Consider the following 14,883-nt stretch of genomic DNA (forward strand, 5'->3'; position numbering starts at 1 on the left):
TTTAATAAAAGAAAGTATTCTTGCATTGAGGGAGTACTTTATTTATAGGCTGTGTCTTTCTTATTCCTCCTCCAGCCACCACTGTAGCCCAGTTCATTTGGTGGTTGCCACCACTGGAGTTGCTACAGCCTTGGGCTCAGGTCTTCCTGCATACAGGGAACCTGGGCCAGTGGTGCAATGGGTTTCATGGGGCACTCTTTGCAACCACTCCATTGGTGGCTGCAAGATATTCGTCTGAGGTGGGACAGGCAGCCATGGGTGGGCCTCAGGATCCCTCTCAGCTTGTCACCTCAGGGCATTTGAGGCATTTGAGGGACCTGGAAAGCTGCTAGTCTACTTAGAAATGTCTGTCTGCTCTGTCCATTCTCTGACCTAGATTTTGGAACTCTTACGGGAATCACAGACATATATGGTTGGATGCTGCCTAAATGTTAAGGAAGGCATTCCCTGATGGGTTGAATTTTATCCTCTCCAAAGATTTGTTGGAATTCTAACTACTGTGATTGTAGATGTAATCCCATTTGGGAACAGGATTTTCTTTGTTAACGAGGCCATGTTTTTATACGTTATGTCTTAAGCCTACTCACTTCTGAAATACAAAGGAAAGTGGATTAGAGCCAGAGATCACACGCATAGGTGGGGACAAGATATAGATGCTTCTGAGAAGGATAGAACAAAACACAGACAAGGATTCTTTCCCAAAGCAGACAAAGAGAGTCCCCTAGAGCTAGACATTCTTTTCATACAGAGTTATGACATTGGACCTCTGAAACCGAATAGTAATAGCTCACTTTGTGTTTATTTTTGCCCTGAGCTCAGGCTTCTAGCCTCTGAAGTTGGAGGAGAAGAAATTTCTTTCAGCCTCTTAACATGTGGCACTTCTATTATAGCTGCACTTCGGAATGAAGACAAAGGATCTCATCAATATAATACACTTTCTCAACTCCTGTGACAAGTAGGAACCCCTAGTCTCTTGGGCTTCACATGATTTTGCTTTAAAGTTCCTTCACCACCGCCCGCCTCCCCGCGCCTCCCCCTCCCCCGCAGGCCACCTCTCTTTCATTTGCCTCCCACTCAACTGCTCATCGTTGAGTTCTAGCAACTTGTTAAAGAACACTTGTGTGTACATCAAGCCTTCCCCAGCAAGGGTCTCTGTACTAATGGCCCTCCATTAGCCGGCTGTTCTGATCTTTCCCATCAACCACCTTGATTGTGCTCAGGCCTGAGGAGCAAGTGAGGCTCGTGCGTGGCGTGGGCAATGCGCGAGAGGAAAAACCAAAACATGTTTATGACAATAAAGGCACTACCGATCATCTCTGTGCCCGGGACAGAGCTTTTACGGTGATTTGATGAGTCAGAGTAATGATGGTCCATGACACAGAGATTTCTAAATAATCACACTTCCAACTGCAATTTTCAAATGTAAAAGCCACACTTAAGAATTCCATAAGCATTATCCAGCTCCCCCCTCCCATTTACATTTAGATCCCTCTGATCCTATTAATCTATTCTCCACTCCTGACCAGCCAACATGACTTTTATTTCTCTATAGTGGTTCCTTGTCACCACGGTTTTGTCCATGTCTAGAATCATTCTCAGTTCTCCCCTTTACTTTCATTCTCTCCACCTGGTTAGGGCATCCTTCTTTTTTTTTTTTTTTCCAGATGACCCTTGTCTTTCATCCATTTCATTTCATGAGTCCTCAGATGCAGTGCCCTGCCTGAGGATCTGTGGGGTACTGTTCATATATTGTGGTTGCATAGGATTGGCCTGACCCACAAATGCAAATGGAATTTCCCCAAGTGCATTTATTTTTTCATTGAAAGAAGGTTCAGTTATATGAACTTGTTTGAAATAGTGCTTCTAGATCTAATTGGCAGTTTAAAAATCTTATTCCAAAGGTCGTTTGGGCTGTATTTATAGGAACTCAGTTTCTGTATTTACTATATTGAATTTATACATCAATTTATTTTACACATACATATTGGAAATTAGTCTGTATGTGAGGCATTTGATTGGCACTCAGGATGCAGAGTAAATAAAAATCAATCACATGTTAGAATCCATTTCTACAAAATGATATTTTAAAAACTCACATTTTTACTTTGAAAAACACTAGGGAAGCCATGCCTTCTTCTGAAAGTGAATAAATCTTCGGAGAGAACTCAGCATTTGACTTGTCTTTCTGCATGAGCTGTCTTTAGTGAAAGTATAGAGTTGATGAGGAATGATTTCTGACTATAGAACTGTGTCAGCTATTACAGAAAGAAGTAATGAATAAAATATTACAATAAAATATTATAAGCCCTTAACGAAATAATGGATAGAAACACTGATCACTTGTGATAATGCCAGAACCAGGGCAACAACAGAATATTATATACCTCTCTAAGCCATTCTATCCAAAATTTGAACCTGAATTAAATCACACTTCTAGAGCTAGCTCCCAATTTGCAAGAACATGTTAAATAACATGATTGAGATACAGTCAGCAAAATCTTGGAACACGATGAGCTCGGCAGGAATAAATGACCTAGCTTTATTAGCACATGGGTCGCCAGAAGAAACACAAGGGCGGGAAGAGCTAGCAACAGAGGTCAGGAACCTGTCAATCAGAAGTAATCATGGATAGCGCTTGGAACCATATTCATAGCAGCCCAACCACAAACAAACAAACAAATACTAGATTGAGAAAATTATCGTGGTATAGATATTTGAAGACATAAGAGGATTATTATTCCTTTCTTTTTGAGGAATGAGGATAATAATACTTTATGGTCTGTTTGCTTTTTGGAAGTGTTCTTAAAAATTTGTTTTGAGATGGATCCTGAAATATTTATGAATGAAATAATATGAGAACTGAGGTATGAAGCAAAAGATTCCAGTTGTCGTGAGGAAGCAATGAAGCCGGTGGGTGACTAGCTGTAGAGTGCTTGCTGAGTTGATGGCTGCTGAGAGGCCTGATGGCATCCAGGGTACACGTGGGACTCCCTTCTGAACGAGCAGCAGTGTGACGGCAGTTTGAAAACACCAGTGTGCCCCTCAGAAAGACAGAGCTTTCTACTTCCCTAAACAGTCCCCATCTCATAGATGCACAAGGACAGTTCTGCCCTGTCCTAGGGGATCACTATGAGTTGACATCCACTCGATGGCCGTGAGGATGGCATTGGAGCCCTTTTGTCAATTAAGAACAAAAGAAAGAAAACAACACTACACACACACACACACACACACACACACACACACACGCACGCAAAGAATCAGTAGCTAGTACGCATGCTTGCTCCTCCTCTATGTCATCATAAGCACTTCTTGTGCTTGATTGATGGTGATAAGAGCGCTCTCTCAAGTGGTCACCAAGGTAACACCTCTGCTGGCTGAGTTATGAGGTGAGGGTCCCTGGAAGTCTTTTAAGTGATGAATTATCGAGGCCCACAGGGAACCGTGAATAGACCACAGGGAACTGTGAAGAAAGCTACGCACTTTATTTTTGTGCATTTTATTCCTCTTTTTATCTACTTACATGTTTTCTAAATGAAAAATATTAGAGAAACACAGGCGAGGGTGTGGATGACACATCCGACAACAGAGACCGTACTCCTTTTTTTTTCTCCTGTGAACCTAGTGAAAGCACACAAAGACCCTCCACAATGTGAATCCAGGGCACTGGCTGGAGCGGGAGGCTTTCTTTCTCTATTGACTGGGGGAGAGTCCTTGACTCTGTTTCTTAGTCCTTGGAAATCTCATCAACGTCCCCCATCTGTGTTTTACACCTCTATGCCTGCTCTACTTTTGTATCTCCAGAGTGACTGGCTTACGAAACACTCTACAATGATGTAGCAGATAGAATTACATTTGCAACTATTGCGGGGTAGGATTTACCACACATATTTTTTTGTGTGGGGGGGACCCCATTTAATCCAGAACAGTAACTAACAACAGCAAAAGGTATTCAGTAGTATAATGACATTAATTATACCACTATATTAAATACATGTGGCATTCATCATAAAAGCAAGACATCACATTTATTAATTAAAGTCTAGGCTCCAATAAATGTGCCTCAAGAAAATGCAAATTGTGCAAACAGCCACTAAAAAAGGCAACTTACCAAGAACACCTGAACAGACCTTCAGCTTTGACCTTTCTCTTGAGCTCGGAAAGGACAAATTCACTCCTGGACGTTTCCACCTGGATGACCTTCCCACAAACAAGAAAAATCAATAAGCTTAATTGAGTTCAATTTAACATTTACTTATTGAGCCCCTTTCGGGGGAAGTGTTAGAAGCCAGGGACACAAAGATAACTCAGATGCAGCCTCTGATCCAAAGGGTCACAAGTAAAACACAATTATTTTTGTGCTAAAGCTTTCACTTGTTTCTGAGCTCCTTGGCGGTGGCAGTGTATTGTCCTTGTCTTACTAATTAAGTCCTGTGAGCACAGAAAGCCCACCAAGGGTGGCTTTAGCAAACAGAAATTTTTCTGCCACAGTTCAAGAGGCTAGAAGTGTGACATTAGGGCACCAGCTCTAGGGGAAGCCTTTGTCTGCATAGATTCGGGGGAAGGTACTTGTTTACTTTCCATATGTGTGGGCTACCTTTCCTTGCAGATATCCATATGTCTTGGCATCAATCTTTCCCTGAGTCTAGGAGGTTCCCAGCAGATGCACGTGGGTCCAAAGAACGCACTCCACTCCCAGCACTTCTTTCTTGGTGAGCGTCGGGTCCTTACTCTCTCAACTCACTCTTGTCCTCCTTCTATCTTTGGTGAGGTAAAAGGCAGGACTCAGACAAGAGGAATGCTCCAGGCTGTGCCTTAAGTAAGGGTGAAACTGAGGGCGTAGCTTCATCAAAGGCTGCGGCCCAAGGCACAGTCCCCTCCAAATCCTGCAGATAGAGATTAGGATTCACAATACAGATCACAAAACGGAAGATAATTACATCAGATTGTAAAATGGCGGATGACTACACAGTACTGGGCATCGTGACTTCTCCAAGTTAACACATATTTCCGAGAGACACAATTAAATCCCTGACATTCCTCACAGCTGGAAGCGTTTTAATCATCTTTGATCCTTTTTTTTTTTACAACTCATTTCCAATGGCTTCTTTATTCTGTTTCTAAATATTTTCTGGCCCTAAACCCTCCCTTTTGACTCCTCGTGACCCTACATAGGGTTTCTGGGGCTATCCATATTTATGGGGAGTAGATAGGCCCATCCTTTTCCCTCGGAGCAGACGGTGTTTTTGAACACCAACTTTGTGGTTAGCAGTCTGACGCTTACCAACTGACATATTTGGTCTTGGAAGACCCTGTAGAGGGTCTCTCTGACTTGGAATCTGCTCAAGGGCCGTGGCTGTTTCGTTGTTCTTTGGTTTGGTTTCTAGGGTCCGTTCAGTCTCCAGTCACTGCACGTTGCTGCCATGCTCCTCCAGCAGAGCACTGATTTCCTAAGGGCTTTCTCGGCTTCAAGTTACTCCCTATCCTCCCTGTCCACTTGCCCGCACGTCCCCACCAGTGTGGTTTCATGCAAACAAAGATCAGGTTACATCCACATCCTGCTTCAAGGACTTTAAAATGAACTGGGCACCTTCAAAGTGTCTACAGTCCTGCTGAAGGGGTCACACCTACCCAACGAGGACAGGCTCGGGCAGACTCTTCCCCTGCACCCCAGTGGGATAGTGGGTGCAGTGTCACCAAGCTGCCGGTGTCACCTTTTGCCAGACCTGAGAAACTCTGATTTTGTAAAGTTCTTTTGCTTTTAAAATGTCGATTGCCATCACTGAATCACTTTGCAAGACAAATTATATCTGCAGGCCAGTTTATGATACCTGCTTTTATTTTTACTTTTGAATCTCTCATGATTTATTAATCCATCAAATGCCTATTCATTTATTACAATGCAAATCAAATGTCAATCTGAGAATCCTCTAATCTTAATCATAATGAATAGAACATAGTCTAAACCCCCATAAGCCATGGCTAAACTAGAATTTTATAATGAAAAAGGTGACTAATTTACATAATAGATTCTGTAGTTACTGAACACAATTTTCACTGGGGAACACATTTCTTATCATGATGGAAGAAAAGAAAAAGCTGTGTTTTTCTCACCTTTTGTTAAAATTTATAATCTAACAAGGAGGTAAACACTTCAGAATATATAAATGTTTTGGTAAATAAAACATTTGGTAAACCAAGAGTTTGAAATTGGGATCGGTGACACCATGTAAGGTAACACAGCAAATTTAAGCTGACAATACCTCGTGGACACCGAATGCACTTCAATAAAAGATAATATGCGGGAAGGGAAAGAGACAAACTGCACATATTACTAGGAGGAGCATCTCCCTGGATCAAATCAGTACAAACACGAAGCAGAGTCAGGTGAAGGTGCCATGCTGCTGGTCTCCTGGCTTCCCATGGGGCCCTGTGGTTGTGCAGAGAACAGGAGGCCAGATGCCCCCCTGGATCCTGGACGACCGTAAGGAGCTCTCAGCTTAGGGTGGGCAACATAAAACTCATATAATCTGAAGAGCTTGTTCTGCCAACGATTTATCAAAAAGCGAATAAAAGTGGTATGTGATGAGAAATGAATTTAGAAAAATGTGGAACAAAAGTCAATAAAAAAAGACTAGGCTTTCTGGTCTGATGGAGACTGGCAGAATTGGAGACAATGGCTCTTTGGTCACTTTTGAAGCCTGGAAATAAATTCACTTCCTGGCTCACTTTTCAGTCAACAATAGCAAGGCCTATGAGGTGAACACCAACAGCAGGAATGTGCCACTCCTTGGAACCATCAACCCTGTGAAATGCAAAGGGCAGCATGGGATAAAGGGATACCATTCAGCATGCAGGAAGGGATAGGAAAGGACTAGTACACCTGGTCAACAGAGGAAGGACGTGGTGGCAGGAGCGCCGCTCCATGGTGAGTGCTGCCGTCAATGTCAGGAATCAAGGGGAGTGTGAGGTCCTGAATGGAAAACCAAGCTCCTCTGTACATTTCCACTCAAAAAAGTTAAAGATTAAGAGAAAGACGAGAGAAAGGGAGAAATGTGGACCTAAACTTCAGTCATGGATGCAGAATAATCGTCACAAAAACGGATTGAACAATGCTGATAGCTGGAATTAACTACTGTTATTGTAGGCTCGCTGTAGGAAGGAATTGAGCTGCCTGCACCTACCCAGTACAGCGACCTTTCTTTTTAAAGGACAGAACTAAAGCGACCGTGAAGGCAACCTTTGGGTTTCCTTTGCATCAAATATGGTCAGAAGGAGACTGGAGATACTGAATAACTGTTTATTTTGTCTAAAACATACACGTAGGCAGGCATAATAGAATCAAAGGGAATTAATGAATTAATTAATGCAATTAAAGGGAATTAATTAATAGGGAATTAAATGGCTAGCAATAAAATGGAGATATTAGTTATAGCTTCTAACTGAACATTAGAAAAATGAAGCAATTCAGAATAGCTGTGTTCAATGGAAGACAGGAGAGATGACAGCAAAGCAAGCACAGTTGACAAAGAACGCAAAATGGATCGGTCTGCGTGCGTTCAAAATTACTATTCACAACACATACAGACAGACCATTTCCTGCTGAACCACAGTTTTAGTAAGAGGGGTTCTTAAAAATTTAGCTAGCCACTTTTTATAAAGCTAAACAAAATTATATAAGTAGGAAGAAAATATAAAGATTGAAACAGACATATGAAAATACCAACTTAAATAAATCTGGTATTAAGACCAGAAAAAATAAGCCTTAAAGCTAGGGATACAGAAAGACGTGAAATAGTGATAAAATGAATACTTCACCAAGAAAGTAGAGCCATCAATTTGTACATAATTAACAACACGGCCTTGGAAGATGTAAAATACAAATTGATTTAAAATGAGAAATTTCAAATCTGCAATCACTTAATGGGTATATATTAGAAACAAAGTAAATATGCAAAAATATGGAAGATTAGACTATTGAAACAATTGACAAGGTTGATCCATATATGAACATATTTATACATATGCATAAATTGAGTACATATGTACTCAATATTAAAGAATATACAATTTTCAAGTTTGCATTAGATATTTAGAAAACTGACCATAAATCAAGCCACAGGATAAAGGAGCTTAAAATATTGCTATCATAGATAAAAATCTCTAAACATAATGCAACTAGGTTAAAACAATAGCATAGAGTTACAAATAAACTTAATTACTTGAAAAAAATGTAAAAGTTATTTTTACATTAGAGAGGAAATTACAAAACTAATTATAACTGAACCATAGAATTTCCTGTATGTTGCTGGAGCACTTCTATACTTCATAATTTTTATTCTTTTTCTTAAAAATAAAACCAACTATTTTAAATAATAATTTTATTGGGGGTTATTACAGCTCTTAGAACAATCCACACATCTATTGTGTCAAGCACATTTGTACATATGTAGCCACCATCCTTTCAAAACATTTTCTTTCTACTTGAGCCCTTGATATCAGCTAATTTTTTCCTTCTTCCTCAACCCTCCCACCCTCATGGACCCTTGATAAATTATAAATTTTTATTATTTTCATATCTTACACCATGCGCTCTCTCCATTCACCCATGTTTCTGTTGTTCGTCACCCTGGGGAGAGGGCGTGTGTTATATGTTGATCATTGCAATTGGTTCCCCCGCCCCACCATCCCCCTACTCTCAGGGTATCACTACTCCCATTATTGTTCCTGAGGGGTTGATCTGACTTGGATTCTGTGTGCTGAGAGTGCCATCTGTACCAGTGTACCTGCTCTGGTCTAGCTGGGTTTGTAAAGTAGCACTGGGGTCATGATAGTGCAGGGAGGAAGCATTAAAGAACTGGAGGAAAGTTGTATGTTTCATCGGTGCTATAATACATCCTGACTGGCTCATCCCTTCCTTGTGACCCTTCTGTAAGGGGGTGTGAGTTGCCTGTAGATGGGCTTTGGGTCTCCACTCCACCCCCACCCTCATTCCCATTGATATGACTGTTTGTTTTGGGTCTTCTGATGCCTGATCCTGTCAACACCTCATGATCACACAGGCTGGTGTGCTTCTTCCATGCGGGCTTTGTTGCTTCCCAGTTAGTTGGTCACTTGTTTATCTTCAAGCCTTTAAGACCCCAGATGCTATATCTTTCAAGAGCTGGGCACCATCAGCTTTCTTCACCACATTTGCTTATGCACCCATTTTATCCTCAGTGATTGTGTACAGAAGCTGAGCATCACAGACTGCCGGGTTATTAGAACAAACTGTTCTTGCGTTGTGGGATTACTTGATTAGAGGTCCGATGTCTGTCTGCTACCTTAATACTTAACATATAAATATATGAACATAGATCTATGTCACTATAATTATATGTAAATATATTTATATAGGTATATGCCTGTATTTACACCTCTGTAAATATCCTTTGCCTCCTAGTTCTTTTCTCTATTTCCTTTCAATTTCCTCTTGTCCCACTATAATGTTCGACCTTCATTCGGCTTTCAGGAATTCCTCTTGGCTACGTTGCCCTGGATCACACCCCACCAGGCAGTCTATGCCAGCCTTGCCATTGATTTTATATCACTGTTGCTCCCTTGTCCCTGGGTTTGTTGGCTCCCCCTTTCCTTTCCCTACCTACCCCTCTCCCATATTCCCCCGGTACCATCAGTCTAAATGTTTTCTCTTTGGGATCATTTATCCTGCCTATCTGGTATAGATAGACATTAAAAAAAAAAGCCTATAGATAATTCCAGGTCTGTCTGTTGACCTTTATGAATAAAACCCACAAGCTTATATATCTGGAAATAATATAAGGAATAAGATTTGGGTCCAATTTTTAGTTATTCTCCCAAATGATTCTTCAAGTTGTCCTAACACCACTTTTTATTTGGTAAACAAATGTACTCTTTTCCACATATATTATTCCTAGATATATATTTAAAAATCAAATTCCATTCATGCTTTATTAGTAAAACAGTATCAAATAAGTTTTGCATTAAAGCTTCCTGATTTCTTTTAATGGGCTAGTTCATCTAATTATTATTTTTGTTAGTGTCCTGGAATATGTGTTGCTACCTCTCACCGGTAAGCACCATACCAAGGCCAATCAATAACCAGAGATAGAAAACAAAGCAAACAGTAAAATCAGAAAATAGATGTTAGATGACAGAGTGAAAGCCATGTTTCTGTAACATACTAGTATGTGTGAACTGTATCAATTAATCTACCAAAAATTGTTTTCAAGTTTGATAAAAAACCAAACTGTGGTAGTTGTATAATCTGTTGCTAATATGAGAGGACTTACGAGTGAAGGGGTGGGGTTTAGCCTGTCAATCAGGTCATAGCCAGTGAGGCTTCTGTGTGGGCATGGCCTTCTCCTGAGGATTCTGGGAACTCTGGTATTCCTCCTTGCAGGTGAGAGACTATCTCTTCTGGCTCACTCCCTGGGAAATATTGCATCTGACAAGGCATACAGAACTATGCTAGTACCCTGAGCTGGAGGAACCACATGGAAACCACTGCCAGTGCTGAGATGCCTCTACTGCCACTGGATCCACAAGACTTTTCAGCCACTGGCCTGTGATCTTCCTGCATTCAGTATCATTGCATGTGCGCATGTGTTTCATGAGTCTGAAGAGGACTTTATAGATCGGTATCAGACATATGTGCTATTATTGGACTTATGGACTTGATCTGGACTGGGCTGGGATGTTTTCTCCATATTCAATTACTCTTCTATATAAAGCTCTTTCTCATCCACATATGAGTGTTTATGAATTTGTTTCTCTACTCAGACTAACACAAAAACTCAGTAATATATACAAAGAATACATTCAAAACAATGTCATTTAAAAAGACAAGAATATAGAAATTGAAATAAATGCAAAAGATGCAGAGTTTGGATAGTGGAATAAGGCTACCAGGACAAAGCTGTTAAATACAATAAGAAACAGTACTCTAAGAGTACTAAAGAGTAAAATCCACAACATGGGTCTGTTTTGAATTTTAGGCAGTAAACACCAAAATGAGAAACCAAAATTGATAGGTGGCACCCAGGGTGCAACTACACCACCATCAGACCTAAAATAACTTTTCATCAGAGATAACACAGCATAAAACAGGAGCACAGATGTTTCCTCAAGAGAGCAACTTTATCTTTGACATTGGAAGCTATGCAGGAACACCTGCAGGTACAACCCTCATCTCAAGGAACATGTCCCTTTAACACCAATGAGAATAATGACTAGGCAAACAAAAAGTTCAGGGTTTTTTTTTTCTTTCAATTTTGGCTACATTCTTTATTTGGGGAACCCACCTTTTCTGAAGGCTGGGCTATCCTTTAAACATGGCACATGAAAATACTTTTCTAAATGCTCAACTTTTCCTTTGAATGTTGTTTTAGGAGACACACCAAATATAAAGGCCATGTGTAAGAGGAGACACACAGAAAGACAATGGTGGTGACATTAATTCACCTTTTTAGACCCATACAAAATTAGGGAGACATATATAAAGCAAAGTATAATATTTGAAAAATCTGAATGTATCTATTATTCAAAAACAGAATATACCTTTATTTTTAATTTACCAACCTTGTCACTGGGATTATTCAGTTAGGAAGATGAAGATTTATGTGCAGTTAAACTATTTTCTCCCACTAACTTCATAGTTTGATTGATTGTATTGCTATTTTTACGGTGATATTATAGAGTGAAGTGAAAATACTTAATATGACTCTGCTATCCACAATCTCTCTTTTTTAAATCTTTCCTGCTTGAACTTTTATTTTAAGCTTAATTTACTTCCTAACCCTAAGTTCTTGCTTCTTCAGTTTCTTCTGGGAGATCGTTTCCTTCTGTGCCACCTCCTCTTCTGCTTTAGGAACAGTGTGTTCCTTTTCAATCAGGGTCATTTCAGTGTGGCAGGGGGCGCTCAGGGATGGACTGATCCGAGCATGAACTCCGTAAGTCTGGTGGGGCATCCTGGGGGCTTTGCTCACCTGGATGTGCTCAAAGACCAGAAAATCCACATCCGAACCCTTAAGTTCTGCATTACTCTCTGCATTTTTAAGCATGTGCAGCAAAAATACACCATTCTTTTTGGGCCCTGGGTCCAACCTCATTTTTTGGCCTGGGCATACCTATCAACTCCGCCACTGTAATAGCCAAAGGACATACTTGGCTTCTGCACGGTGAAATCTTTCGAATATTCAGTGGCTTTCTGGATATGCACACCCTTGATGGCTTGGGAAGTTTCATGAGTGTTTCACAGCCCGAATGGTAACCTCTTCTCTCCCATTCAGGTCTCATATCTCTAAAAAAGGCAGCCTTAGATTGCCTATGTAGGAATTGAGAGTTTGGGCTTTGCAGGCCAATTTAGATTTGAATTTTTGCTTTGCCATTTATTGTGTGACCACAAGCAAGTAACTTAATATTCCTGAGTTTTAGTTTACTTAAAGAGAGAGAAAGAGAGAGAGAGACAGAGAGAGATAGAGAGACAGAGACAGAGCTGTATGTGCTGGGCTTTCTCCATCCATGCTTATCCCAGACCCACTCCTGGCCCTGCTCTGCTGCTTCCTGTACCAAGATGCTTAAGTATTTTTGGACTCTGGACTCCTGGGTTGGCTTCCAGCTCTATGGTCAGTGGGAAATGCTTGCAAGAGATGAGAAGGTGGGAGGAGAGAGCTGGGTATGTCTAACTGTGTTCCCTCCCAGCTTCAGCACCAATTCTAGGTTAGTAGCTGCCCTTCTCCATCATCTCTTTGAAGACAGCTGCTGCAAGAGCCACTTCTCCATAACCTCAGCTCTCAGTGGACTCTGGTACCATTGGTTCCCGGTCTCCTTCCCTAGACCCAAGGGTAATTTTCCATAACTTCTGCTCAGGCCATGTCACCAGCCCCTGGAGGTTCTCCAACCTTGACAACCTTTTCAAAGGTTCTTCCTTTGAACCATTGTTAGTTGCTGAGGCACCATAGAATGAAGGGTGGCCTGGTTCGTATCATACTTAGGTTCAAATTTAGGTTCGATTGTTGGGATCCATAGGGTTTGCATTGGTTGATTTTCAGAAGTAGTTTGACAGGTCATTTCTCCCTAATGTATCTTACCCTGGAAGCTCTACTAAAACATTCAGTATCATGTAAGTAGGCAAGCCTCCACTGACAGATGGGTGGTGACTGCCCATGAAGTGCACTGGTTAGGAATTAAACCCAGGTTGCCTACATACAAGGCAAGAATTGTACCATTAAGCCTTATTTGAAGTGTCTGGGATGAATTATGTTGACTGTTGATACCAAATGATGCAGTACTTAGGACCAGGAACGACCATCAAAATAGAATTCTAAGATTGGATTGCAATTATGTTCTGCAACTTCAAGGACGACTTCCATGCTAGTGAACGCAGGTCACTAATAACAGGGGGCATGCTGGTGCATCATGATAATTCACGTTACCTACTATTGCTACGAAGGAGCCCTAGTGGTATAGTGGACTATCCATTGAGCTGCGAACCACAGATTGGTGTTTTGAACCTACAAGTCACTTTCTGGGAGAAAGGTGAGGCTCTCTGCTCCCATAAAGATGGAAAGTCTTGGAAACCAAAAAGGTCTCTATGAATCCGTTGCTTTTGAGTTGGCTCTTGGAGTGAGCATGAGAACCAGCATTGGGGCAGGCTTTAAGGGGTTTCAAGTCTGTGGAGCCCACGGGTATTGGGCCCACGATGATGGCAAGCCATGCAGGAAGTGTTAGCTGCCTCTGACTGTGCTGGAGAGCTCGTATAAAGAGAAATATATCCTTTTCCCTTTGCTTCCAGAAAAAAGCGGGATCCAGAAAGATCCATGATGGCCTGAGGTATGTAACCGCAGAGCAGACATCAACCAGGATCAGGCCTAAAACTTTTTTGTGTGGTTGCCAAACTGCAACTCTAGTTAAACACAATCTTTGTCAAGTCTAAAGTTAGAGCACTGGTCGAGAAGGAATGACAGGCTCGGGATATTTGTGGAGACACACACGTGTGTGTAGCGTCTTGGGGAGACTGAAATCTTTGAATTTCCAAAGGGCCCCGAAACTTCTCCTGTGACTGAAAACCGTCCCTCCTTCCCTGTCTCCACAGATCTCTCTCCTCTCTCACAGACACCTTTCAATGACGTTCTCCAAGGCAGTTGCTTTATGAGGGACTAGTCTTAGGTTTGAAATTGAATCTCTGTTCTAGAAAACAAAGGCAGCATATACATTGCATAGCAGCCAGATATCTTGCTTGTCCTATCTTGAGCCTCAAACAGTAGTGCCCTGTTGGAAGATGACAGCCAGTAGTACTATTCTGAGTGTGTGTCCCTCTCTACAGTCCTGGCAGCAATTCAATCAATCTCCTGAAGCAGGCTCTAGAAAGGGTACACTGTGCCTCCTCAGAGTCCCTCATTCCAGGACTTAACACATAATATTTTTTCATCCAAGTTATCACTCTGGTCTATCCAAATTGTTGGAATTCATGTCAGGTTTGGTTTTGCTCTGTTGGCTCTGAATGAACCGGTTCAGATCAGTTTAATGCCTTATTTTAAGATTCTATGGGTAGAAACATAGGAAGCATAGTAAAGAACTGGTTCTAACGAGTTTACCAGGTGTTGGCAGATTTTTTAAAAATACAGCTTGCAAATTAAGAAGGCTTCTTACATTTTTAAATGGGTAAAAAATAGAATATTTTATATCAAATGGAAATATCAAATTCAAATTTCAGTGTCCATAAATAAAGCTTTATTGGAGTTTGTTCATGCCAATTAGTCTCTGGATGTTCTTGTGTTAGCATGTTTTAAAACAGTTTTATTGGCATATAATTCACACACCTTACAATTGAATAGTCCAATTATATAAAAAAAAGTTGTGCAA

At 41.0% G+C, this 14,883-nt stretch overlaps 1 pseudogene; it reads right to left on the bottom strand.

Moving 5' to 3' along the window:
- The window catches only part of LOC101658774, a 54,042-nt pseudogene extending 41,914 nt beyond the window's left edge, over positions 1-12,128 (bottom strand).
- Between the last annotated feature and the right edge of the window lie 2,755 nt (positions 12,129-14,883).

The sequence above is a fragment of the Echinops telfairi genome, unplaced genomic scaffold, assembly GCF_000313985.2.
Source record: "Echinops telfairi isolate 266 unplaced genomic scaffold, ASM31398v2 ScPeMD7_3533;HRSCAF=4204_0, whole genome shotgun sequence".
Taxonomy (NCBI): Eukaryota; Metazoa; Chordata; class Mammalia; order Afrosoricida; family Tenrecidae; genus Echinops; species Echinops telfairi.